The sequence below is a fragment of the Rhinoderma darwinii genome (assembly GCF_050947455.1).
Source record: "Rhinoderma darwinii isolate aRhiDar2 chromosome 5 unlocalized genomic scaffold, aRhiDar2.hap1 SUPER_5_unloc_25, whole genome shotgun sequence".
NCBI classification, from domain to species: domain Eukaryota; kingdom Metazoa; phylum Chordata; class Amphibia; order Anura; family Rhinodermatidae; genus Rhinoderma; species Rhinoderma darwinii.
In genome coordinates, this window is record NW_027461782.1 from 1 (window position 1) to 22,338 (window position 22,338).

Sequence of the window (22,338 nt, forward strand, 5' to 3'; positions counted from 1 at the left end):
GTTTGCTATTGTTTTTGTCTTTCTGATGGGATCTCCCCTTTTAATCCCATTATTTCAACACCTGTTGGACAATGCATTTGTACAGTCATGTGTGATAATGAGCTCATTTATTAAATGCAATTAATTAATACATTGCCACCTCTTGTTGTGTGTGTGTCTTCTGTGTTTCTGTGTTTCCGGCATTTCACATTGGAACAGCTCATTCACCTTCCTTGTCTTCTCTCCGCCCTCCCTCCTAGGTAGGTTAAAGAGCTGCACCTGAGCCAGCCACTGATTGATGCAGCACCACAGTCAAATAGCGGAGTGGAGTAGGGGAACAGCAAACAGCCATTAAAGCCGCCCGCCCGCCCGCCCGCCCGCCCGCCCGCCTGCCTGCCTGCCTGCCTGCCTGCCACAATGGACCTACCTGTGTACACTACATGGATGTGATGGAATGTACTGTCGTCCCTACATTTCAAGAAGAAGTAAGAATTGCAGTTGCAACAAAGCCTTGCTTGCCTACAAAGAGAGCAGCAATTTGGATTTGTTACTATGTTACCTAGAAGAATAACAAACTGTGCAAGGATGGAGGTTGTAGGAGCAAAGAGAAGTTGTCTGTAAAGTTGGTGGATGCTTATTTTCCATTTTGCAGTCCCTTGTCTCCCTCTTGTGGCCTCCTGGAGGCAAATAAATGTGCAAAAAAAAGACAGCCTGGCGGCCGGCTGTTGCAGTGTTGCCCTCTCAGGCAACACTGAGTGACTGACTGAGCCGCACCGTCTTATATAAAGTTCAGACGGAACTTTGCACGTGTCATAGTGGAGCCCTCAGGATTCCAGAGCCAGCTTTCTGACATCATAATGGGGCCTGCCTCAGAGATAAAAGCCTGGGCCCAGGCAGTGTTGGTCAGTGCTGCTCAGCAGGCAGCACCGGACTGGACTGGATTAAAGCTGATACAAGGTGTGAAGGAACAAGGGGTGGCTGTGGGCATGCACTTGCTGCCGCTGCCAGTGTTTATCTGCATGGCAGGAGGGCATTTGGGCGTTGCCAGGAAGGCGTTTTTATGTAGATTCCTCCTCTTTCAGCACTGCATTGTGGTGCAAGCAAAAGAAGCAAATCCTGTGTAGCTTCCTCTCCGGCCTTTATTCACCTCCCGCTTAGTAGCTGTAAATGTGTGTGAGCCTGCAGGGCCCCATGGAATTGCCTAGGAGTAGGCTGAATCAATCGCTGCAAGGGGTGAACAGCAGTATGGGACAGGCTCGGGCAAGGCAAGGGCCGCTCGGGTTATCGCTTCTCGGCCTTTTGGCTAAGATCAAGTGTAGTATCTGTTCTTATCAGTTTAATATCTGATACGTCCCCTATCTGGGGACCATATATTAAATGGATTTTTAGAACAGGGAGATGGAAATAGAGCTTGCTCTGTCCACTCCACGCATTGACCTGGTATTGCAGTATTTCCAGGACCGGTGCACCCTTCCCTTATGTGTTGACTAAAATCAGATTCCAAAAGTGCTATTTGTGTTTGCTATTGTTTTTGTCTTTCTGATGGGATCTCCCCTTTTAATCCCATTATTTCAACACCTGTTGGACAATGCATTTGTACAGTCATGTGTGATAATGAGCTCATTTATTAAATGCAATTAATTAATACATTGCCACCTCTTGTTGTGTGTGTGTCTTCTGTGTTTCTGTGTTTCCGGCATTTCACATTGGAACAGCTCATTCACCTTCCTTGTCTTCTCTCCGCCCTCCCTCCTAGGTAGGTTAAAGAGCTGCACCTGAGCCAGCCACTGATTGATGCAGCACCACAGTCAAATAGCGGAGTGGAGTAGGGGAACAGCAAACAGCCATTAAAGCCGCCCGCCCGCCCGCCCGCCCGCCTGCCTGCCTGCCTGCCTGCCTGCCCGCCACAATGGACCTACCTGTGTACACTACATGGATGTGATGGAATGTACTGTCGTCCCTACATTTCAAGAAGAAGTAAGAATTGCAGTTGCAACAAAGCCTTGCTTGCCTACAAAGAGAGCAGCAATTTGGATTTGTTACTATGTTACCTAGAAGAATAACAAACTGTGCAAGGATGGAGGTTGTAGGAGCAAAGAGAAGTTGTCTGTAAAGTTGGTGGATGCTTATTTTCCATTTTGCAGTCCCTTGTCTCCCTCTTGTGGCCTCCTGGAGGCAAATAAATGTGCAAAAAAAAGACAGCCTGGCGGCCGGCTGTTGCAGTGTTGCCCTCTCAGGCAACACTGAGTGACTGACTGAGCCGCACCGTCTTATATAAAGTTCAGACGGAACTTTGCACGTGTCATAGTGGAGCCCTCAGGATTCCAGAGCCAGCTTTCTGACATCATAATGGGGCCTGCCTCAGAGATAAAAGCCTGGGCCCAGGCAGTGTTGGTCAGTGCTGCTCAGCAGGCAGCACCGGACTGGACTGGATTAAAGCTGATACAAGGTGTGAAGGAACAAGGGGTGGCTGTGGGCATGCACTTGCTGCCGCTGCCAGTGTTTATCTGCATGGCAGGAGGGCATTTGGGCGTTGCCAGGAAGGCGTTTTTATGTAGATTCCTCCTCTTTCAGCACTGCATTGTGGTGCAAGCAAAAGAAGCAAATCCTGTGTAGCTTCCTCTCCGGCCTTTATTCACCTCCCGCTTAGTAGCTGTAAATGTGTGTGAGCCTGCAGGGCCCCATGGAATTGCCTAGGAGTAGGCTGAATCAATCGCTGCAAGGGGTGAACAGCAGTATGGGACAGGCTCGGGCAAGGCAAGGGCCGCTCGGGTTATCGCTTCTCGGCCTTTTGGCTAAGATCAAGTGTAGTATCTGTTCTTATCAGTTTAATATCTGATACGTCCCCTATCTGGGGACCATATATTAAATGGATTTTTAGAACAGGGAGATGGAAATAGAGCTTGCTCTGTCCACTCCACGCATTGACCTGGTATTGCAGTATTTCCAGGACCGGTGCACCCTTCCCTTATGTGTTGACTAAAATCAGATTCCAAAAGTGCTATTTGTGTTTGCTATTGTTTTTGTCTTTCTGATGGGATCTCCCCTTTTAATCCCATTATTTCAACACCTGTTGGACAATGCATTTGTACAGTCATGTGTGATAATGAGCTCATTTATTAAATGCAATTAATTAATACATTGCCACCTCTTGTTGTGTGTGTGTCTTCTGTGTTTCTGTGTTTCCGGCATTTCACATTGGAACAGCTCATTCACCTTCCTTGTCTTCTCTCCGCCCTCCCTCCTAGGTAGGTTAAAGAGCTGCACCTGAGCCAGCCACTGATTGATGCAGCACCACAGTCAAATAGCGGAGTGGAGTAGGGGAACAGCAAACAGCCATTAAAGCCGCCCGCCCGCCCGCCCGCCCGCCTGCCTGCCTGCCTGCCTGCCTGCCCGCCACAATGGACCTACCTGTGTACACTACATGGATGTGATGGAATGTACTGTCGTCCCTACATTTCAAGAAGAAGTAAGAATTGCAGTTGCAACAAAGCCTTGCTTGCCTACAAAGAGAGCAGCAATTTGGATTTGTTACTATGTTACCTAGAAGAATAACAAACTGTGCAAGGATGGAGGTTGTAGGAGCAAAGAGAAGTTGTCTGTAAAGTTGGTGGATGCTTATTTTCCATTTTGCAGTCCCTTGTCTCCCTCTTGTGGCCTCCTGGAGGCAAATAAATGTGCAAAAAAAAGACAGCCTGGCGGCCGGCTGTTGCAGTGTTGCCCTCTCAGGCAACACTGAGTGACTGACTGAGCCGCACCGTCTTATATAAAGTTCAGACGGAACTTTGCACGTGTCATAGTGGAGCCCTCAGGATTCCAGAGCCACATAATGGGGCCTGCCTCAGAGATAAAAGCCTGGGCCCAGGCAGTGTTGGTCAGTGCTGCTCAGCAGGCAGCACCGGACTGGACTGGATTAAAGCTGATACAAGGTGTGAAGGAACAAGGGGTGGCTGTGGGCATGCACTTGCTGCCGCTGCCAGTGTTTATCTGCATGGCAGGAGGGCATTTGGGCGTTGCCAGGAAGGCGTTTTTATGTAGATTCCTCCTCTTTCAGCACTGCATTGTGGTGCAAGCAAAAGAAGCAAATCCTGTGTAGCTTCCTCTCCGGCCTTTATTCACCTCCCGCTTAGTAGCTGTAAATGTGTGTGAGCCTGCAGGGCCCCATGGAATTGCCTAGGAGTAGGCTGAATCAATCGCTGCAAGGGGTGAACAGCAGTATGGGACAGGCTCGGGCAAGGCAAGGGCCGCTCGGGTTATCGCTTCTCGGCCTTTTGGCTAAGATCAAGTGTAGTATCTGTTCTTATCAGTTTAATATCTGATACGTCCCCTATCTGGGGACCATATATTAAATGGATTTTTAGAACAGGGAGATGGAAATAGAGCTTGCTCTGTCCACTCCACGCATTGACCTGGTATTGCAGTATTTCCAGGACCGGTGCACCCTTCCCTTATGTGTTGACTAAAATCAGATTCCAAAAGTGCTATTTGTGTTTGCTATTGTTTTTGTCTTTCTGATGGGATCTCCCCTTTTAATCCCATTATTTCAACACCTGTTGGACAATGCATTTGTACAGTCATGTGTGATAATGAGCTCATTTATTAAATGCAATTAATTAATACATTGCCACCTCTTGTTGTGTGTGTGTCTTCTGTGTTTCTGTGTTTCCGGCATTTCACATTGGAACAGCTCATTCACCTTCCTTGTCTTCTCTCCGCCCTCCCTCCTAGGTAGGTTAAAGAGCTGCACCTGAGCCAGCCACTGATTGATGCAGCACCACAGTCAAATAGCGGAGTGGAGTAGGGGAACAGCAAACAGCCATTAAAGCCGCCCGCCCGCCCGCCCGCCCGCCTGCCTGCCTGCCTGCCTGCCTGCCCGCCACAATGGACCTACCTGTGTACACTACATGGATGTGATGGAATGTACTGTCGTCCCTACATTTCAAGAAGAAGTAAGAATTGCAGTTGCAACAAAGCCTTGCTTGCCTACAAAGAGAGCAGCAATTTGGATTTGTTACTATGTTACCTAGAAGAATAACAAACTGTGCAAGGATGGAGGTTGTAGGAGCAAAGAGAAGTTGTCTGTAAAGTTGGTGGATGCTTATTTTCCATTTTGCAGTCCCTTGTCTCCCTCTTGTGGCCTCCTGGAGGCAAATAAATGTGCAAAAAAAAGACAGCCTGGCGGCCGGCTGTTGCAGTGTTGCCCTCTCAGGCAACACTGAGTGACTGACTGAGCCGCACCGTCTTATATAAAGTTCAGACGGAACTTTGCACGTGTCATAGTGGAGCCCTCAGGATTCCAGAGCCAGCTTTCTGACATCATAATGGGGCCTGCCTCAGAGATAAAAGCCTGGGCCCAGGCAGTGTTGGTCAGTGCTGCTCAGCAGGCAGCACCGGACTGGACTGGATTAAAGCTGATACAAGGTGTGAAGGAACAAGGGGTGGCTGTGGGCATGCACTTGCTGCCGCTGCCAGTGTTTATCTGCATGGCAGGAGGGCATTTGGGCGTTGCCAGGAAGGCGTTTTTATGTAGATTCCTCCTCTTTCAGCACTGCATTGTGGTGCAAGCAAAAGAAGCAAATCCTGTGTAGCTTCCTCTCCGGCCTTTATTCACCTCCCGCTTAGTAGCTGTAAATGTGTGTGAGCCTGCAGGGCCCCATGGAATTGCCTAGGAGTAGGCTGAATCAATCGCTGCAAGGGGTGAACAGCAGTATGGGACAGGCTCGGGCAAGGCAAGGGCCGCTCGGGTTATCGCTTCTCGGCCTTTTGGCTAAGATCAAGTGTAGTATCTGTTCTTATCAGTTTAATATCTGATACGTCCCCTATCTGGGGACCATATATTAAATGGATTTTTAGAACAGGGAGATGGAAATAGAGCTTGCTCTGTCCACTCCACGCATTGACCTGGTATTGCAGTATTTCCAGGACCGGTGCACCCTTCCCTTATGTGTTGACTAAAATCAGATTCCAAAAGTGCTATTTGTGTTTGCTATTGTTTTTGTCTTTCTGATGGGATCTCCCCTTTTAATCCCATTATTTCAACACCTGTTGGACAATGCATTTGTACAGTCATGTGTGATAATGAGCTCATTTATTAAATGCAATTAATTAATAAATACATTGCCACCTCTTGTTGTGTGTGTGTCTTCTGTGTTTCTGTGTTTCCGGCATTTCACATTGGAACAGCTCATTCACCTTCCTTGTCTTCTCTCCGCCCTCCCTCCTAGGTAGGTTAAAGAGCTGCACCTGAGCCAGCCACTGATTGATGCAGCACCACAGTCAAATAGCGGAGTGGAGTAGGGGAACAGCAAACAGCCATTAAAGCCGCCCGCCCGCCCGCCCGCCCGCCTGCCTGCCTGCCTGCCTGCCTGCCCGCCACAATGGACCTACCTGTGTACACTACATGGATGTGATGGAATGTACTGTCGTCCCTACATTTCAAGAAGAAGTAAGAATTGCAGTTGCAACAAAGCCTTGCTTGCCTACAAAGAGAGCAGCAATTTGGATTTGTTACTATGTTACCTAGAAGAATAACAAACTGTGCAAGGATGGAGGTTGTAGGAGCAAAGAGAAGTTGTCTGTAAAGTTGGTGGATGCTTATTTTCCATTTTGCAGTCCCTTGTCTCCCTCTTGTGGCCTCCTGGAGGCAAATAAATGTGCAAAAAAAAGACAGCCTGGCGGCCGGCTGTTGCAGTGTTGCCCTCTCAGGCAACACTGAGTGACTGACTGAGCCGCACCGTCTTATATAAAGTTCAGACGGAACTTTGCACGTGTCATAGTGGAGCCCTCAGGATTCCAGAGCCAGCTTTCTGACATCATAATGGGGCCTGCCTCAGAGATAAAAGCCTGGGCCCAGGCAGTGTTGGTCAGTGCTGCTCAGCAGGCAGCACCGGACTGGACTGGATTAAAGCTGATACAAGGTGTGAAGGAACAAGGGGTGGCTGTGGGCATGCACTTGCTGCCGCTGCCAGTGTTTATCTGCATGGCAGGAGGGCATTTGGGCGTTGCCAGGAAGGCGTTTTTATGTAGATTCCTCCTCTTTCAGCACTGCATTGTGGTGCAAGCAAAAGAAGCAAATCCTGTGTAGCTTCCTCTCCGGCCTTTATTCACCTCCCGCTTAGTAGCTGTAAATGTGTGTGAGCCTGCAGGGCCCCATGGAATTGCCTAGGAGTAGGCTGAATCAATCGCTGCAAGGGGTGAACAGCAGTATGGGACAGGCTCGGGCAAGGCAAGGGCCGCTCGGGTTATCGCTTCTCGGCCTTTTGGCTAAGATCAAGTGTAGTATCTGTTCTTATCAGTTTAATATCTGATACGTCCCCTATCTGGGGACCATATATTAAATGGATTTTTAGAACAGGGAGATGGAAATAGAGCTTGCTCTGTCCACTCCACGCATTGACCTGGTATTGCAGTATTTCCAGGACCGGTGCACCCTTCCCTTATGTGTTGACTAAAATCAGATTCCAAAAGTGCTATTTGTGTTTGCTATTGTTTTTGTCTTTCTGATGGGATCTCCCCTTTTAATCCCATTATTTCAACACCTGTTGGACAATGCATTTGTACAGTCATGTGTGATAATGAGCTCATTTATTAAATGCAATTAATTAATACATTGCCACCTCTTGTTGTGTGTGTGTCTTCTGTGTTTCTGTGTTTCCGGCATTTCACATTGGAACAGCTCATTCACCTTCCTTGTCTTCTCTCCGCCCTCCCTCCTAGGTAGGTTAAAGAGCTGCACCTGAGCCAGCCACTGATTGATGCAGCACCACAGTCAAATAGCGGAGTGGAGTAGGGGAACAGCAAACAGCCATTAAAGCCGCCCGCCCGCCCGCCCGCCCGCCTGCCTGCCTGCCTGCCTGCCTGCCCGCCACAATGGACCTACCTGTGTACACTACATGGATGTGATGGAATGTACTGTCGTCCCTACATTTCAAGAAGAAGTAAGAATTGCAGTTGCAACAAAGCCTTGCTTGCCTACAAAGAGAGCAGCAATTTGGATTTGTTACTATGTTACCTAGAAGAATAACAAACTGTGCAAGGATGGAGGTTGTAGGAGCAAAGAGAAGTTGTCTGTAAAGTTGGTGGATGCTTATTTTCCATTTTGCAGTCCCTTGTCTCCCTCTTGTGGCCTCCTGGAGGCAAATAAATGTGCAAAAAAAAGACAGCCTGGCGGCCGGCTGTTGCAGTGTTGCCCTCTCAGGCAACACTGAGTGACTGACTGAGCCGCACCGTCTTATATAAAGTTCAGACGGAACTTTGCACGTGTCATAGTGGAGCCCTCAGGATTCCAGAGCCAGCTTTCTGACATCATAATGGGGCCTGCCTCAGAGATAAAAGCCTGGGCCCAGGCAGTGTTGGTCAGTGCTGCTCAGCAGGCAGCACCGGACTGGACTGGATTAAAGCTGATACAAGGTGTGAAGGAACAAGGGGTGGCTGTGGGCATGCACTTGCTGCCGCTGCCAGTGTTTATCTGCATGGCAGGAGGGCATTTGGGCGTTGCCAGGAAGGCGTTTTTATGTAGATTCCTCCTCTTTCAGCACTGCATTGTGGTGCAAGCAAAAGAAGCAAATCCTGTGTAGCTTCCTCTCCGGCCTTTATTCACCTCCCGCTTAGTAGCTGTAAATGTGTGTGAGCCTGCAGGGCCCCATGGAATTGCCTAGGAGTAGGCTGAATCAATCGCTGCAAGGGGTGAACAGCAGTATGGGACAGGCTCGGGCAAGGCAAGGGCCGCTCGGGTTATCGCTTCTCGGCCTTTTGGCTAAGATCAAGTGTAGTATCTGTTCTTATCAGTTTAATATCTGATACGTCCCCTATCTGGGGACCATATATTAAATGGATTTTTAGAACAGGGAGATGGAAATAGAGCTTGCTCTGTCCACTCCACGCATTGACCTGGTATTGCAGTATTTCCAGGACCGGTGCACCCTTCCCTTATGTGTTGACTAAAATCAGATTCCAAAAGTGCTATTTGTGTTTGCTATTGTTTTTGTCTTTCTGATGGGATCTCCCCTTTTAATCCCATTATTTCAACACCTGTTGGACAATGCATTTGTACAGTCATGTGTGATAATGAGCTCATTTATTAAATGCAATTAATTAATACATTGCCACCTCTTGTTGTGTGTGTGTCTTCTGTGTTTCTGTGTTTCCGGCATTTCACATTGGAACAGCTCATTCACCTTCCTTGTCTTCTCTCCGCCCTCCCTCCTAGGTAGGTTAAAGAGCTGCACCTGAGCCAGCCACTGATTGATGCAGCACCACAGTCAAATAGCGGAGTGGAGTAGGGGAACAGCAAACAGCCATTAAAGCCGCCCGCCCGCCCGCCCGCCCGCCTGCCTGCCTGCCTGCCTGCCTGCCCGCCACAATGGACCTACCTGTGTACACTACATGGATGTGATGGAATGTACTGTCGTCCCTACATTTCAAGAAGAAGTAAGAATTGCAGTTGCAACAAAGCCTTGCTTGCCTACAAAGAGAGCAGCAATTTGGATTTGTTACTATGTTACCTAGAAGAATAACAAACTGTGCAAGGATGGAGGTTGTAGGAGCAAAGAGAAGTTGTCTGTAAAGTTGGTGGATGCTTATTTTCCATTTTGCAGTCCCTTGTCTCCCTCTTGTGGCCTCCTGGAGGCAAATAAATGTGCAAAAAAAAGACAGCCTGGCGGCCGGCTGTTGCAGTGTTGCCCTCTCAGGCAACACTGAGTGACTGACTGAGCCGCACCGTCTTATATAAAGTTCAGACGGAACTTTGCACGTGTCATAGTGGAGCCCTCAGGATTCCAGAGCCAGCTTTCTGACATCATAATGGGGCCTGCCTCAGAGATAAAAGCCTGGGCCCAGGCAGTGTTGGTCAGTGCTGCTCAGCAGGCAGCACCGGACTGGACTGGATTAAAGCTGATACAAGGTGTGAAGGAACAAGGGGTGGCTGTGGGCATGCACTTGCTGCCGCTGCCAGTGTTTATCTGCATGGCAGGAGGGCATTTGGGCGTTGCCAGGAAGGCGTTTTTATGTAGATTCCTCCTCTTTCAGCACTGCATTGTGGTGCAAGCAAAAGAAGCAAATCCTGTGTAGCTTCCTCTCCGGCCTTTATTCACCTCCCGCTTAGTAGCTGTAAATGTGTGTGAGCCTGCAGGGCCCCATGGAATTGCCTAGGAGTAGGCTGAATCAATCGCTGCAAGGGGTGAACAGCAGTATGGGACAGGCTCGGGCAAGGCAAGGGCCGCTCGGGTTATCGCTTCTCGGCCTTTTGGCTAAGATCAAGTGTAGTATCTGTTCTTATCAGTTTAATATCTGATACGTCCCCTATCTGGGGACCATATATTAAATGGATTTTTAGAACAGGGAGATGGAAATAGAGCTTGCTCTGTCCACTCCACGCATTGACCTGGTATTGCAGTATTTCCAGGACCGGTGCACCCTTCCCTTATGTGTTGACTAAAATCAGATTCCAAAAGTGCTATTTGTGTTTGCTATTGTTTTTGTCTTTCTGATGGGATCTCCCCTTTTAATCCCATTATTTCAACACCTGTTGGACAATGCATTTGTACAGTCATGTGTGATAATGAGCTCATTTATTAAATGCAATTAATTAATACATTGCCACCTCTTGTTGTGTGTGTGTCTTCTGTGTTTCTGTGTTTCCGGCATTTCACATTGGAACAGCTCATTCACCTTCCTTGTCTTCTCTCCGCCCTCCCTCCTAGGTAGGTTAAAGAGCTGCACCTGAGCCAGCCACTGATTGATGCAGCACCACAGTCAAATAGCGGAGTGGAGTAGGGGAACAGCAAACAGCCATTAAAGCCGCCCGCCCGCCCGCCCGCCCGCCTGCCTGCCTGCCTGCCTGCCTGCCCGCCACAATGGACCTACCTGTGTACACTACATGGATGTGATGGAATGTACTGTCGTCCCTACATTTCAAGAAGAAGTAAGAATTGCAGTTGCAACAAAGCCTTGCTTGCCTACAAAGAGAGCAGCAATTTGGATTTGTTACTATGTTACCTAGAAGAATAACAAACTGTGCAAGGATGGAGGTTGTAGGAGCAAAGAGAAGTTGTCTGTAAAGTTGGTGGATGCTTATTTTCCATTTTGCAGTCCCTTGTCTCCCTCTTGTGGCCTCCTGGAGGCAAATAAATGTGCAAAAAAAAGACAGCCTGGCGGCCGGCTGTTGCAGTGTTGCCCTCTCAGGCAACACTGAGTGACTGACTGAGCCGCACCGTCTTATATAAAGTTCAGACGGAACTTTGCACGTGTCATAGTGGAGCCCTCAGGATTCCAGAGCCAGCTTTCTGACATCATAATGGGGCCTGCCTCAGAGATAAAAGCCTGGGCCCAGGCAGTGTTGGTCAGTGCTGCTCAGCAGGCAGCACCGGACTGGACTGGATTAAAGCTGATACAAGGTGTGAAGGAACAAGGGGTGGCTGTGGGCATGCACTTGCTGCCGCTGCCAGTGTTTATCTGCATGGCAGGAGGGCATTTGGGCGTTGCCAGGAAGGCGTTTTTATGTAGATTCCTCCTCTTTCAGCACTGCATTGTGGTGCAAGCAAAAGAAGCAAATCCTGTGTAGCTTCCTCTCCGGCCTTTATTCACCTCCCGCTTAGTAGCTGTAAATGTGTGTGAGCCTGCAGGGCCCCATGGAATTGCCTAGGAGTAGGCTGAATCAATCGCTGCAAGGGGTGAACAGCAGTATGGGACAGGCTCGGGCAAGGCAAGGGCCGCTCGGGTTATCGCTTCTCGGCCTTTTGGCTAAGATCAAGTGTAGTATCTGTTCTTATCAGTTTAATATCTGATACGTCCCCTATCTGGGGACCATATATTAAATGGATTTTTAGAACAGGGAGATGGAAATAGAGCTTGCTCTGTCCACTCCACGCATTGACCTGGTATTGCAGTATTTCCAGGACCGGTGCACCCTTCCCTTATGTGTTGACTAAAATCAGATTCCAAAAGTGCTATTTGTGTTTGCTATTGTTTTTGTCTTTCTGATGGGATCTCCCCTTTTAATCCCATTATTTCAACACCTGTTGGACAATGCATTTGTACAGTCATGTGTGATAATGAGCTCATTTATTAAATGCAATTAATTAATACATTGCCACCTCTTGTTGTGTGTGTGTCTTCTGTGTTTCTGTGTTTCCGGCATTTCACATTGGAACAGCTCATTCACCTTCCTTGTCTTCTCTCCGCCCTCCCTCCTAGGTAGGTTAAAGAGCTGCACCTGAGCCAGCCACTGATTGATGCAGCACCACAGTCAAATAGCGGAGTGGAGTAGGGGAACAGCAAACAGCCATTAAAGCCGCCCGCCCGCCCGCCCGCCCGCCTGCCTGCCTGCCTGCCTGCCTGCCCGCCACAATGGACCTACCTGTGTACACTACATGGATGTGATGGAATGTACTGTCGTCCCTACATTTCAAGAAGAAGTAAGAATTGCAGTTGCAACAAAGCCTTGCTTGCCTACAAAGAGAGCAGCAATTTGGATTTGTTACTATGTTACCTAGAAGAATAACAAACTGTGCAAGGATGGAGGTTGTAGGAGCAAAGAGAAGTTGTCTGTAAAGTTGGTGGATGCTTATTTTCCATTTTGCAGTCCCTTGTCTCCCTCTTGTGGCCTCCTGGAGGCAAATAAATGTGCAAAAAAAAGACAGCCTGGCGGCCGGCTGTTGCAGTGTTGCCCTCTCAGGCAACACTGAGTGACTGACTGAGCCGCACCGTCTTATATAAAGTTCAGACGGAACTTTGCACGTGTCATAGTGGAGCCCTCAGGATTCCAGAGCCAGCTTTCTGACATCATAATGGGGCCTGCCTCAGAGATAAAAGCCTGGGCCCAGGCAGTGTTGGTCAGTGCTGCTCAGCAGGCAGCACCGGACTGGACTGGATTAAAGCTGATACAAGGTGTGAAGGAACAAGGGGTGGCTGTGGGCATGCACTTGCTGCCGCTGCCAGTGTTTATCTGCATGGCAGGAGGGCATTTGGGCGTTGCCAGGAAGGCGTTTTTATGTAGATTCCTCCTCTTTCAGCACTGCATTGTGGTGCAAGCAAAAGAAGCAAATCCTGTGTAGCTTCCTCTCCGGCCTTTATTCACCTCCCGCTTAGTAGCTGTAAATGTGTGTGAGCCTGCAGGGCCCCATGGAATTGCCTAGGAGTAGGCTGAATCAATCGCTGCAAGGGGTGAACAGCAGTATGGGACAGGCTCGGGCAAGGCAAGGGCCGCTCGGGTTATCGCTTCTCGGCCTTTTGGCTAAGATCAAGTGTAGTATCTGTTCTTATCAGTTTAATATCTGATACGTCCCCTATCTGGGGACCATATATTAAATGGATTTTTAGAACAGGGAGATGGAAATAGAGCTTGCTCTGTCCACTCCACGCATTGACCTGGTATTGCAGTATTTCCAGGACCGGTGCACCCTTCCCTTATGTGTTGACTAAAATCAGATTCCAAAAGTGCTATTTGTGTTTGCTATTGTTTTTGTCTTTCTGATGGGATCTCCCCTTTTAATCCCATTATTTCAACACCTGTTGGACAATGCATTTGTACAGTCATGTGTGATAATGAGCTCATTTATTAAATGCAATTAATTAATACATTGCCACCTCTTGTTGTGTGTGTGTCTTCTGTGTTTCTGTGTTTCCGGCATTTCACATTGGAACAGCTCATTCACCTTCCTTGTCTTCTCTCCGCCCTCCCTCCTAGGTAGGTTAAAGAGCTGCACCTGAGCCAGCCACTGATTGATGCAGCACCACAGTCAAATAGCGGAGTGGAGTAGGGGAACAGCAAACAGCCATTAAAGCCGCCCGCCCGCCCGCCCGCCCGCCCGCCTGCCTGCCTGCCTGCCTGCCCGCCACAATGGACCTACCTGTGTACACTACATGGATGTGATGGAATGTACTGTCGTCCCTACATTTCAAGAAGAAGTAAGAATTGCAGTTGCAACAAAGCCTTGCTTGCCTACAAAGAGAGCAGCAATTTGGATTTGTTACTATGTTACCTAGAAGAATAACAAACTGTGCAAGGATGGAGGTTGTAGGAGCAAAGAGAAGTTGTCTGTAAAGTTGGTGGATGCTTATTTTCCATTTTGCAGTCCCTTGTCTCCCTCTTGTGGCCTCCTGGAGGCAAATAAATGTGCAAAAAAAAGACAGCCTGGCGGCCGGCTGTTGCAGTGTTGCCCTCTCAGGCAACACTGAGTGACTGACTGAGCCGCACCGTCTTATATAAAGTTCAGACGGAACTTTGCACGTGTCATAGTGGAGCCCTCAGGATTCCAGAGCCAGCTTTCTGACATCATAATGGGGCCTGCCTCAGAGATAAAAGCCTGGGCCCAGGCAGTGTTGGTCAGTGCTGCTCAGCAGGCAGCACCGGACTGGACTGGATTAAAGCTGATACAAGGTGTGAAGGAACAAGGGGTGGCTGTGGGCATGCACTTGCTGCCGCTGCCAGTGTTTATCTGCATGGCAGGAGGGCATTTGGGCGTTGCCAGGAAGGCGTTTTTATGTAGATTCCTCCTCTTTCAGCACTGCATTGTGGTGCAAGCAAAAGAAGCAAATCCTGTGTAGCTTCCTCTCCGGCCTTTATTCACCTCCCGCTTAGTAGCTGTAAATGTGTGTGAGCCTGCAGGGCCCCATGGAATTGCCTAGGAGTAGGCTGAATCAATCGCTGCAAGGGGTGAACAGCAGTATGGGACAGGCTCGGGCAAGGCAAGGGCCGCTCGGGTTATCGCTTCTCGGCCTTTTGGCTAAGATCAAGTGTAGTATCTGTTCTTATCAGTCCTTGTAAGGATAGATAGCTCGGAGAACCACTGGGGGCTATAAACACTAGCTTAGCGATCCAAGAGCGTTCCAGACGAAGCCGGCGACGAACTGCGGAGAAGAACCAGCGAAGACGACGATCCAGAAGGGAGAAGCCGCCATCGGGGAAGAAGCTCCGGGAGATCGCTGCCGGGAAGAAGAAGGAGAACTGCGACAGAGACCTTCGGAGAAGAGCCGCTGCTGAAGGGGATCTTTGAAGAAGCTCGGCCGCAGAAGAAGCTCGACGAGGAACCGCTGCGGAAGAAATTTCGTGGAAGAACCTCGGCCAGCAAGGAGAAGATTTGCATAGCTCCGCCCCCTTCGGGAAAGAGCTATCGAAGATCCTCCCCAAGCGACAGGAACAGCTGGAAGAAGCCATGGCCTCAACCAGCAACCCTGCCACCCAGAAGAAGAAGGCTGATGGACCAGGTGAGCCGGCCCAGGCCAGGACATCTCCTCCTGAAGCCTCCTCAAGCCAACAGGCCACCAGGAAGCCGAACCAGGCTGCTCCAACCCTGGAGCCCTGGATGAAGCAGACGGTGGCCCTGAAGCTGAAGGAGGTGGACGGGAGAGTGCCGGACATGACGGAAGAAGTGTTCTGCCAGAAGATGCTCCTGGACCAGGGCTTTGCTAAGCCGGAGACCATCAGCATCCAGGCCTTCATGACCGGGATGTTCTTCGTGACCTTCGCTTCGATCAACATCTGCAGAAGGTACTGGGAGATGGTGAAAGCGGCGAGGCCTGAATCCCCTTTCTCTCGCTTTGTGGGCAACTGCCCTGTCCAAAGAGAGGAAAGGCGGGTGACGGTCTCAATGCGGAACCCACACACCCCCGGCAAAGACATCACCACGCTCCTGAAGCGGTTCTGCACAGTGGTGAGGGAACCCACCCACATCCTGAACGGACTCGGCTTCTGGACTGGCAAGTGGTCGGTAATCGTCCGACTGAACAAGGATTCCAGCGCGGAAGACGGCCTCCAACACCTGCCCCAGTCATTCTCGCTGGGCAACTCCTACGGCCTCATCTACTACCCGGACATGCCGCAGATCTGCAGGAGATGCAGCAAGAAGGGTCATTCGGTGAAGGACTGCAAGGAGGACGCCTGCAAGAACTGCCGGGTAACAGGACACGAGACCAAAGACTGCCCGAAACGGACAATGTGCAACCTCTGCGGACAAGCAGCCCACTCCTACAAGGACTGCCCGAAGAGGGATCGATCCTGGGCAACTGTAGCGGCGAAAGCTCCGGCCAGAGGGAACCCCGCCCCAGCCAGAGCTCCAGCGGCGCAGAAGACCGGGAATAAGAAGGATGGTAAGAAGACGACAGTCCCTCCCCCCCGTCTCCCGGCCCTCCCTCGCCCTACCCTTCCCACCCTCCCTCGCCCGGCCCTCCCCACCCCCCCGTCCCCAACCCCTGTCACCCCCACTGAGGCTCTCACCTTCTCCTACCCACCCATCTCAGTGGTCCTGTCACCTGCACCTCTCCCAACCCAGCCTCCCTTCTCCCCAGCTCCAGCAGCACTAACATCTTCCCCTCCAGCTGCTGGAGTCCTCTCCCTGGAGGATTTTCCCCCTCTTGTCTCCTCAGGTGCCATCCAGAGGAAGAGAAAGGTGAGGGACAGCCCAGCTGCTGAGTCCTCAAAGCGACAAGTCGTGGAAATCTGCGAAGATTCCCTTGCGCAGCAGGAGGAAATGGAGCAGATGGTGGAGGAACTCGTGTCTGAACCTGAGGTCATCGACTTCACAACAGACATCCAGGTGGCTACAATCCTGGAACAATTTTTGTCAGAGGGCCTGCTGGATCTTTCGGACCCGCCAGGAGAGGAGGATCCGCCCGACCGGACTGGTAACTAAGGTGTATCGTTTGCACTAACCTTCTTTATTCTCCCCCATGGCTGCTAAACTTAACATCTTTAGCCTCAATGTGAGGAGTGTTAGAGATAGGACTAGATGTCAGATGGTGCTAACTTTTCTTTCCAAGCAGTCGAGTGATGTATTTATGCTGCAGGAATGTACTCTCCCCTCTTCCAGGTCATACCATCATCTGGCCAGGCAGTGGACCCATGGCCCGTCCTACTGGTCTGGTGGGGGCGACTGTAAGTCTGCAGGGGTTGCCATCCTGATTAGGGGAAGCGTATTTACTGTTGACTCTGTCCAGGAGCTCGCCTGCGGCCGCTTGTTGGTCGTAGACGGTTCCTGGGCAGGAGAGCCGATTAGGCTCATCAACGTATACGCTCCCCCTATGAAGGCTGAGCGCCTGGAACTATTCCAGACCCTGCGGACCCAGCTCGCCACCACTAGGGCAGTGGTGATGGCCGGGGACTTCAACTGCCCCATCGAAGAGGATGGACGAAGTTCCGGCACTTCAATCAAACTGGATGTCAGTTCCAAACTGCTTATCGAGATGGTAACCGAAGCATCCTTGCAGGACGTTGTGGGCTCCATGGGGATTGGCTCTGTGAACTATTCATGGAGCCGACCCGATGGCTCACTTCGTTCTCGGATTGACTTTGTGTTCACCTCCCGGGCAGTCAAGCAGCATGGGCACTCCATGGTCCCCTGCTTCTTCTCTGACCACAGGGCCATTCTCTTCCAGGGTGCCATCGGCCACGGTTTTCCTCCCGGCCCTGGCTCCTGGAAGCTGAATTGTGCCCTGCTGGAAAGAGAGGAGGTACTGGCGGAACTTAGAGACGCCTATATTGTTTGGAGGAATGATAAAGTTTTCTTTGACAAAACCTGTGACTGGTGGGAATATGTTAAAGTTGAATTTCGTTGTTTCTTTCAGGCAAAAAGTCGTCAACAGGCGTGTGAGAGGAAGAGAGACTTCAGAGAGATGCAGCGTCAGCTGCGATCCCTGCAAGACCTCCTTCAATGCGGCTGGGACGTCAGGAAGGAGCTGGAGGAAGCCAAAAAGGGCCTGAAAAGGCACTTTGAGGAGGAATCCAAGCGAATTGTCTTTCGTTCCAAGGTGGAGAACCTGGAGAAGGGTGAGAAATGTAACTCGTTCTTTTTCAGGAAACTCCATGCCGGCCACACGCCCCTGAAGGAACTTCGAGATGAGACCGGAAACATGCATTCTGGGAAGAAGGAGGTGATGGGAGTCGTCACAGACTACTACCGAAGCCTCTACTCCCGGAAAACCACTGACCCCGAAGCCGCCGATAAATTCCTGTCAGGTATCACTAATCATCTTGATCCTGCAGGTACGGAGGCTATGGATGTACCCCTGACGGTGGAGGAACTGCTCTCTGCCGCTAAATCCTTCAGACCCGGCAGGACCCCGGGCAGTGATGGTCTCCCAGCAGAGCTCTATGTAGCGCTGGGGGACTTGATCAGTCCGGACCTGCTGGAGCTCTATGAGGAGATGGTGGTGGAGGGTAGAATGCCACCGTCCTTGAGAGAAGGCATGATCACGATCTTGTATAAGCGGAAGGGGGAGAGATGTGACCTGAAAAACTGGCGTCCCATCTCTCTCCTGAACGTGGACTACAAGATCCTCGCCAAAGTATTGGCCAACAGACTGAAGGTTGTCATCGGACAGATCATCGGATCGGACCAAACCTGCGGCATTCCTGGCCGTAGGGTGGCCGACAGTCTTGCCCTGGTGAGGGACACGGTGCATTACATGCAAAGCCGCCGTACACACGCGGCCCTGGTCAGTCTGGATCAGGAGAAGGCTTTTGACCGGGTCTCTCACGAATTCATGGGTAAGGCTCTGCGTAGGCTGCGGCTTGGCAGGTTGTTCTGTTTGTATGTTAACCTGATGTATTGCGACATTTACAGCTCGGTGCTGGTGAACGGCTGGAAGACTGACCCCTTTCCTGTATCGTCGGGGGTTAGACAAGGCTGTCCTCTTTCACCTCTCCTTTTTGTTTGTGTTATAGAGCTCTTCGCAGAGGCTATCCGGCAGAATGGAGAGATCAGAGGGATCACCGCACCAGGTCCAGGACACTTCGAGGTCAAATGCTCGCTGTACATGGACGACGTGACCGTCTTCTGCGCTGACCAGAGTTCGGTGACTGCACTCGTCCAGACCTGTGAGGAGTTCGGACGCGCTTCAGGGGCAAAAGTCAACTGCGGGAAGTCGGAAGCCATGCTCTTCGGAAAGTGGTACCTGCCTTCTCCTGCCTCCTTCCCGTTTACTATCAAGCCGGACTTCATCAAAATTCTGGGAGTCTGGTTCGGTAAGGAAGGTGCAGCCCTAAAGTCGTGGGAAGAACGCTTGGCCAAAGTCAACCAAAGGATCGGACTGTGGAGCCTCAGACAACTCACTATTGAGGGCAAAGCAATGGTCCTGCGTAACGAAGTCTTGCCTGTGCTACAATACACTGCACAGGCATGGCCCCCTCTTGCCACCGTCTCGAGGGCCATTACCAGGACTGTGTTTCGCTTCATCTGGGGCTCGAAAATGGACAGAGTAAAGCGGACTGTTATGTACAAGGAGCCCCGCAAAGGTGGGAAGGGTATACCCGACATTCCCACTCTGCTGCGGATCGCTTTTGTATGTGACTGTGTTCGTAGGACTCTGAGGACAGCAAACGGCTCTGCGGGCAAGGCCATGTCCCGCTACTTCCTCCTTCCCCTCTGGCGAGGTTTTGGCTGGGACAAGTGGGACAGCTCCTTCCCTTACAACTGGCACGCTCCCTGGTTCTACGGAGATGTCGTCCGGTTCGTGAGGGAGCATCAACTGGAGGGTCTTAAGCCCGACTTGTGGAAACCTAAGACGATCCACAAGCACATCAGAGCAAAGGACTCACTGGAGTCTGTTCCAGGGCTTCATGCCGACACGTTGGAGACTGTTTGGACTAACGTGTCATCTGGCAGGTTGACCAACGGGCACAAGGACATTTCATGGATGGCCATCCAGGGAGGACTGCCTCTTAGGTCATTCATGCATGCCCGCAACCTGTGCAAGACCCGGTACTGCCCCAGGTGCCCCTTCACGGAGGAAACATCTTTGCACATTTTCTGGCAGTGCCCCTTTGCACAGGGTCTGTTGAAAGCCTTGGAACATGAACTCAAGGACTCAGTACCCAGGAACAGACTGTCGTACCGCTCGGTACTTTATGGACTATTTCCTGGGAATACCACGGATGGAGCAATCCAGGAAGCCTGGCGCCTTATGAACTGCTTTAAGGACGCTATATGGTTTGCCAGGAACCGTCTGATTTTGCGGAGAGAGAGTGTGTCCGTCCAGGACTGCCGCAGGCTGATCCACAGCCTGCTCAGAGACTATTCCACCTGGGACAGCCCGGACGTCGATGAGGAAGAGGACTGATACTCCCCTTCCCCCCACTCTCCCTTCTTGTGTGTTGTCTTTCAATAAAGCTTCGGGCCTGTGATTTCCCCCTTCCCTATCCCCTCCTACCCACTCCCCTATCCCATCACTTGTCTGTAATGCTTTGTTGTTTGGCTTTAGTGAATGCAAGAATGTTAGTGTAGCATGTGGTGTAATGTATAGCATAGGCTAGCCTGTACTGTGTATTATACTGTCATGTTATGTTTGACGACTGTTATTATTTATTATTTGCTGCTTCATGGCTTGCGCTGCGTCGCAGTAATGTTTGTATGATGACGATTGATTGTCAATAAAGCATTTTTCAATCAAAAAATCTGTTCTTATCAGTTTAATATCTGATACGTCCCCTATCTGGGGACCATATATTAAATGGATTTTTAGAACAGGGAGATGGAAATAGAGCTTGCTCTGTCCACTCCACGCATTGACCTGGTATTGCAGTATTTCCAGGACCGGTGCACCCTTCCCTTATGTGTTGACTAAAATCAGATTCCAAAAGTGCTATTTGTGTTTGCTATTGTTTTTGTCTTTCTGATGGGATCTCCCCTTTTAATCCCATTATTTCAACACCTGTTGGACAATGCATTTGTACAGTCATGTGTGATAATGAGCTCATTTATTAAATGCAATTAATTAATACATTGCCACCTCTTGTTGTGTGTGTGTCTTCTGTGTTTCTGTGTTTCCGGCATTTCACATTGGAACAGCTCATTCACCTTCCTTGTCTTCTCTCCGCCCTCCCTCCTAGGTAGGTTAAAGAGCTGCACCTGAGCCAGCCACTGATTGATGCAGCACCACAGTCAAATAGCGGAGTGGAGTAGGGGAACAGCAAACAGCCATTAAAGCCGCCCGCCCGCCCGCCCGCCCGCCTGCCTGCCTGCCTGCCTGCCTGCCCGCCACAATGGACCTACCTGTGTACACTACATGGATGTGATGGAATGTACTGTCGTCCCTACATTTCAAGAAGAAGTAAGAATTGCAGTTGCAACAAAGCCTTGCTTGCCTACAAAGAGAGCAGCAATTTGGATTTGTTACTATGTTACCTAGAAGAATAACAAACTGTGCAAGGATGGAGGTTGTAGGAGCAAAGAGAAGTTGTCTGTAAAGTTGGTGGATGCTTATTTTCCATTTTGCAGTCCCTTGTCTCCCTCTTGTGGCCTCCTGGAGGCAAATAAATGTGCAAAAAAAAGACAGCCTGGCGGCCGGCTGTTGCAGTGTTGCCCTCTCAGGCAACACTGAGTGACTGACTGAGCCGCACCGTCTTATATAAAGTTCAGACGGAACTTTGCACGTGTCATAGTGGAGCCCTCAGGATTCCAGAGCCAGCTTTCTGACATCATAATGGGGCCTGCCTCAGAGATAAAAGCCTGGGCCCAGGCAGTGTTGGTCAGTGCTGCTCAGCAGGCAGCACCGGACTGGACTGGATTAAAGCTGATACAAGGTGTGAAGGAACAAGGGGTGGCTGTGGGCATGCACTTGCTGCCGCTGCCAGTGTTTATCTGCATGGCAGGAGGGCATTTGGGCGTTGCCAGGAAGGCGTTTTTATGTAGATTCCTCCTCTTTCAGCACTGCATTGTGGTGCAAGCAAAAGAAGCAAATCCTGTGTAGCTTCCTCTCCGGCCTTTATTCACCTCCCGCTTAGTAGCTGTAAATGTGTGTGAGCCTGCAGGGCCCCATGGAATTGCCTAGGAGTAGGCTGAATCAATCGCTGCAAGGGGTGAACAGCAGTATGGGACAGGCTCGGGCAAGGCAAGGGCCGCTCGGGTTATCGCTTCTCGGCCTTTTGGCTAAGATCAAGTGTAGTATCTGTTCTTATCAGTTTAATATCTGATACGTCCCCTATCTGGGGACCATATATTAAATGGATTTTTAGAACAGGGAGATGGAAATAGAGCTTGCTCTGTCCACTCCACGCATTGACCTGGTATTGCAGTATTTCCAGGACCGGTGCACCCTTCCCTTATGTGTTGACTAAAATCAGATTCCAAAAGTGCTATTTGTGTTTGCTATTGTTTTTGTCTTTCTGATGGGATCTCCCCTTTTAATCCCATTATTTCAACACCTGTTGGACAATGCATTTGTACAGTCATGTGTGATAATGAGCTCATTTATTAAATGCAATTAATTAATACATTGCCACCTCTTGTTGTGTGTGTGTCTTCTGTGTTTCTGTGTTTCCGGCATTTCACATTGGAACAGCTCATTCACCTTCCTTGTCTTCTCTCCGCCCTCCCTCCTAGGTAGGTTAAAGAGCTGCACCTGAGCCAGCCACTGATTGATGCAGCA

The 22,338-nt window shown here is 50.2% G+C and overlaps 10 non-coding genes and 2 pseudogenes across 10 annotated transcripts; all 12 read left to right on the forward strand.

The window, feature by feature from the left end:
- The first annotated feature begins 1,262 nt into the window (after positions 1-1,262).
- Positions 1,263-1,453, forward strand: LOC142688057 (U2 spliceosomal RNA). The gene has a single exon (XR_012857220.1). It is a non-coding gene; the product is annotated as a U2 spliceosomal RNA (small nuclear RNA).
- A 1,301-nt stretch (positions 1,454-2,754) lies between these two features.
- LOC142688179 (U2 spliceosomal RNA) lies at positions 2,755-2,945 on the forward strand. The gene has a single exon (XR_012857331.1). It is a non-coding gene; the product is annotated as a U2 spliceosomal RNA (small nuclear RNA).
- Positions 2,946-4,234: 1,289 nt separating this feature from the next.
- LOC142688301 (U2 spliceosomal RNA) lies at positions 4,235-4,425 on the forward strand. Its single transcript, XR_012857442.1, has one exon. It is a non-coding gene; the product is annotated as a U2 spliceosomal RNA (small nuclear RNA).
- Positions 4,426-5,726: 1,301 nt separating this feature from the next.
- Positions 5,727-5,917, forward strand: LOC142688414 (U2 spliceosomal RNA). The gene has a single exon (XR_012857501.1). It is a non-coding gene; the product is annotated as a U2 spliceosomal RNA (small nuclear RNA).
- A 1,305-nt stretch (positions 5,918-7,222) lies between these two features.
- LOC142688427 (U2 spliceosomal RNA) lies at positions 7,223-7,413 on the forward strand. Its single transcript, XR_012857512.1, has one exon. It is a non-coding gene; the product is annotated as a U2 spliceosomal RNA (small nuclear RNA).
- A 1,301-nt stretch (positions 7,414-8,714) lies between these two features.
- LOC142688064 (U2 spliceosomal RNA) lies at positions 8,715-8,905 on the forward strand. The gene has a single exon (XR_012857226.1). It is a non-coding gene; the product is annotated as a U2 spliceosomal RNA (small nuclear RNA).
- Positions 8,906-10,206: 1,301 nt separating this feature from the next.
- LOC142688076 (U2 spliceosomal RNA) lies at positions 10,207-10,397 on the forward strand. The gene has a single exon (XR_012857237.1). It is a non-coding gene; the product is annotated as a U2 spliceosomal RNA (small nuclear RNA).
- A 1,301-nt stretch (positions 10,398-11,698) lies between these two features.
- LOC142688088 (U2 spliceosomal RNA) lies at positions 11,699-11,889 on the forward strand. The gene has a single exon (XR_012857248.1). It is a non-coding gene; the product is annotated as a U2 spliceosomal RNA (small nuclear RNA).
- Positions 11,890-13,190: 1,301 nt separating this feature from the next.
- On the forward strand, positions 13,191-13,381 carry LOC142688100 (U2 spliceosomal RNA). Its single transcript, XR_012857259.1, has one exon. It is a non-coding gene; the product is annotated as a U2 spliceosomal RNA (small nuclear RNA).
- A 1,301-nt stretch (positions 13,382-14,682) lies between these two features.
- Positions 14,683-14,784, forward strand: LOC142688390 (U2 spliceosomal RNA; annotated as a pseudogene).
- Positions 14,785-20,343: 5,559 nt separating this feature from the next.
- Positions 20,344-20,518, forward strand: LOC142688345 (U2 spliceosomal RNA; annotated as a pseudogene).
- Positions 20,519-21,819: 1,301 nt separating this feature from the next.
- Positions 21,820-22,010, forward strand: LOC142688112 (U2 spliceosomal RNA). The gene has a single exon (XR_012857270.1). It is a non-coding gene; the product is annotated as a U2 spliceosomal RNA (small nuclear RNA).
- Positions 22,011-22,338: the final 328 nt, after the last annotated feature.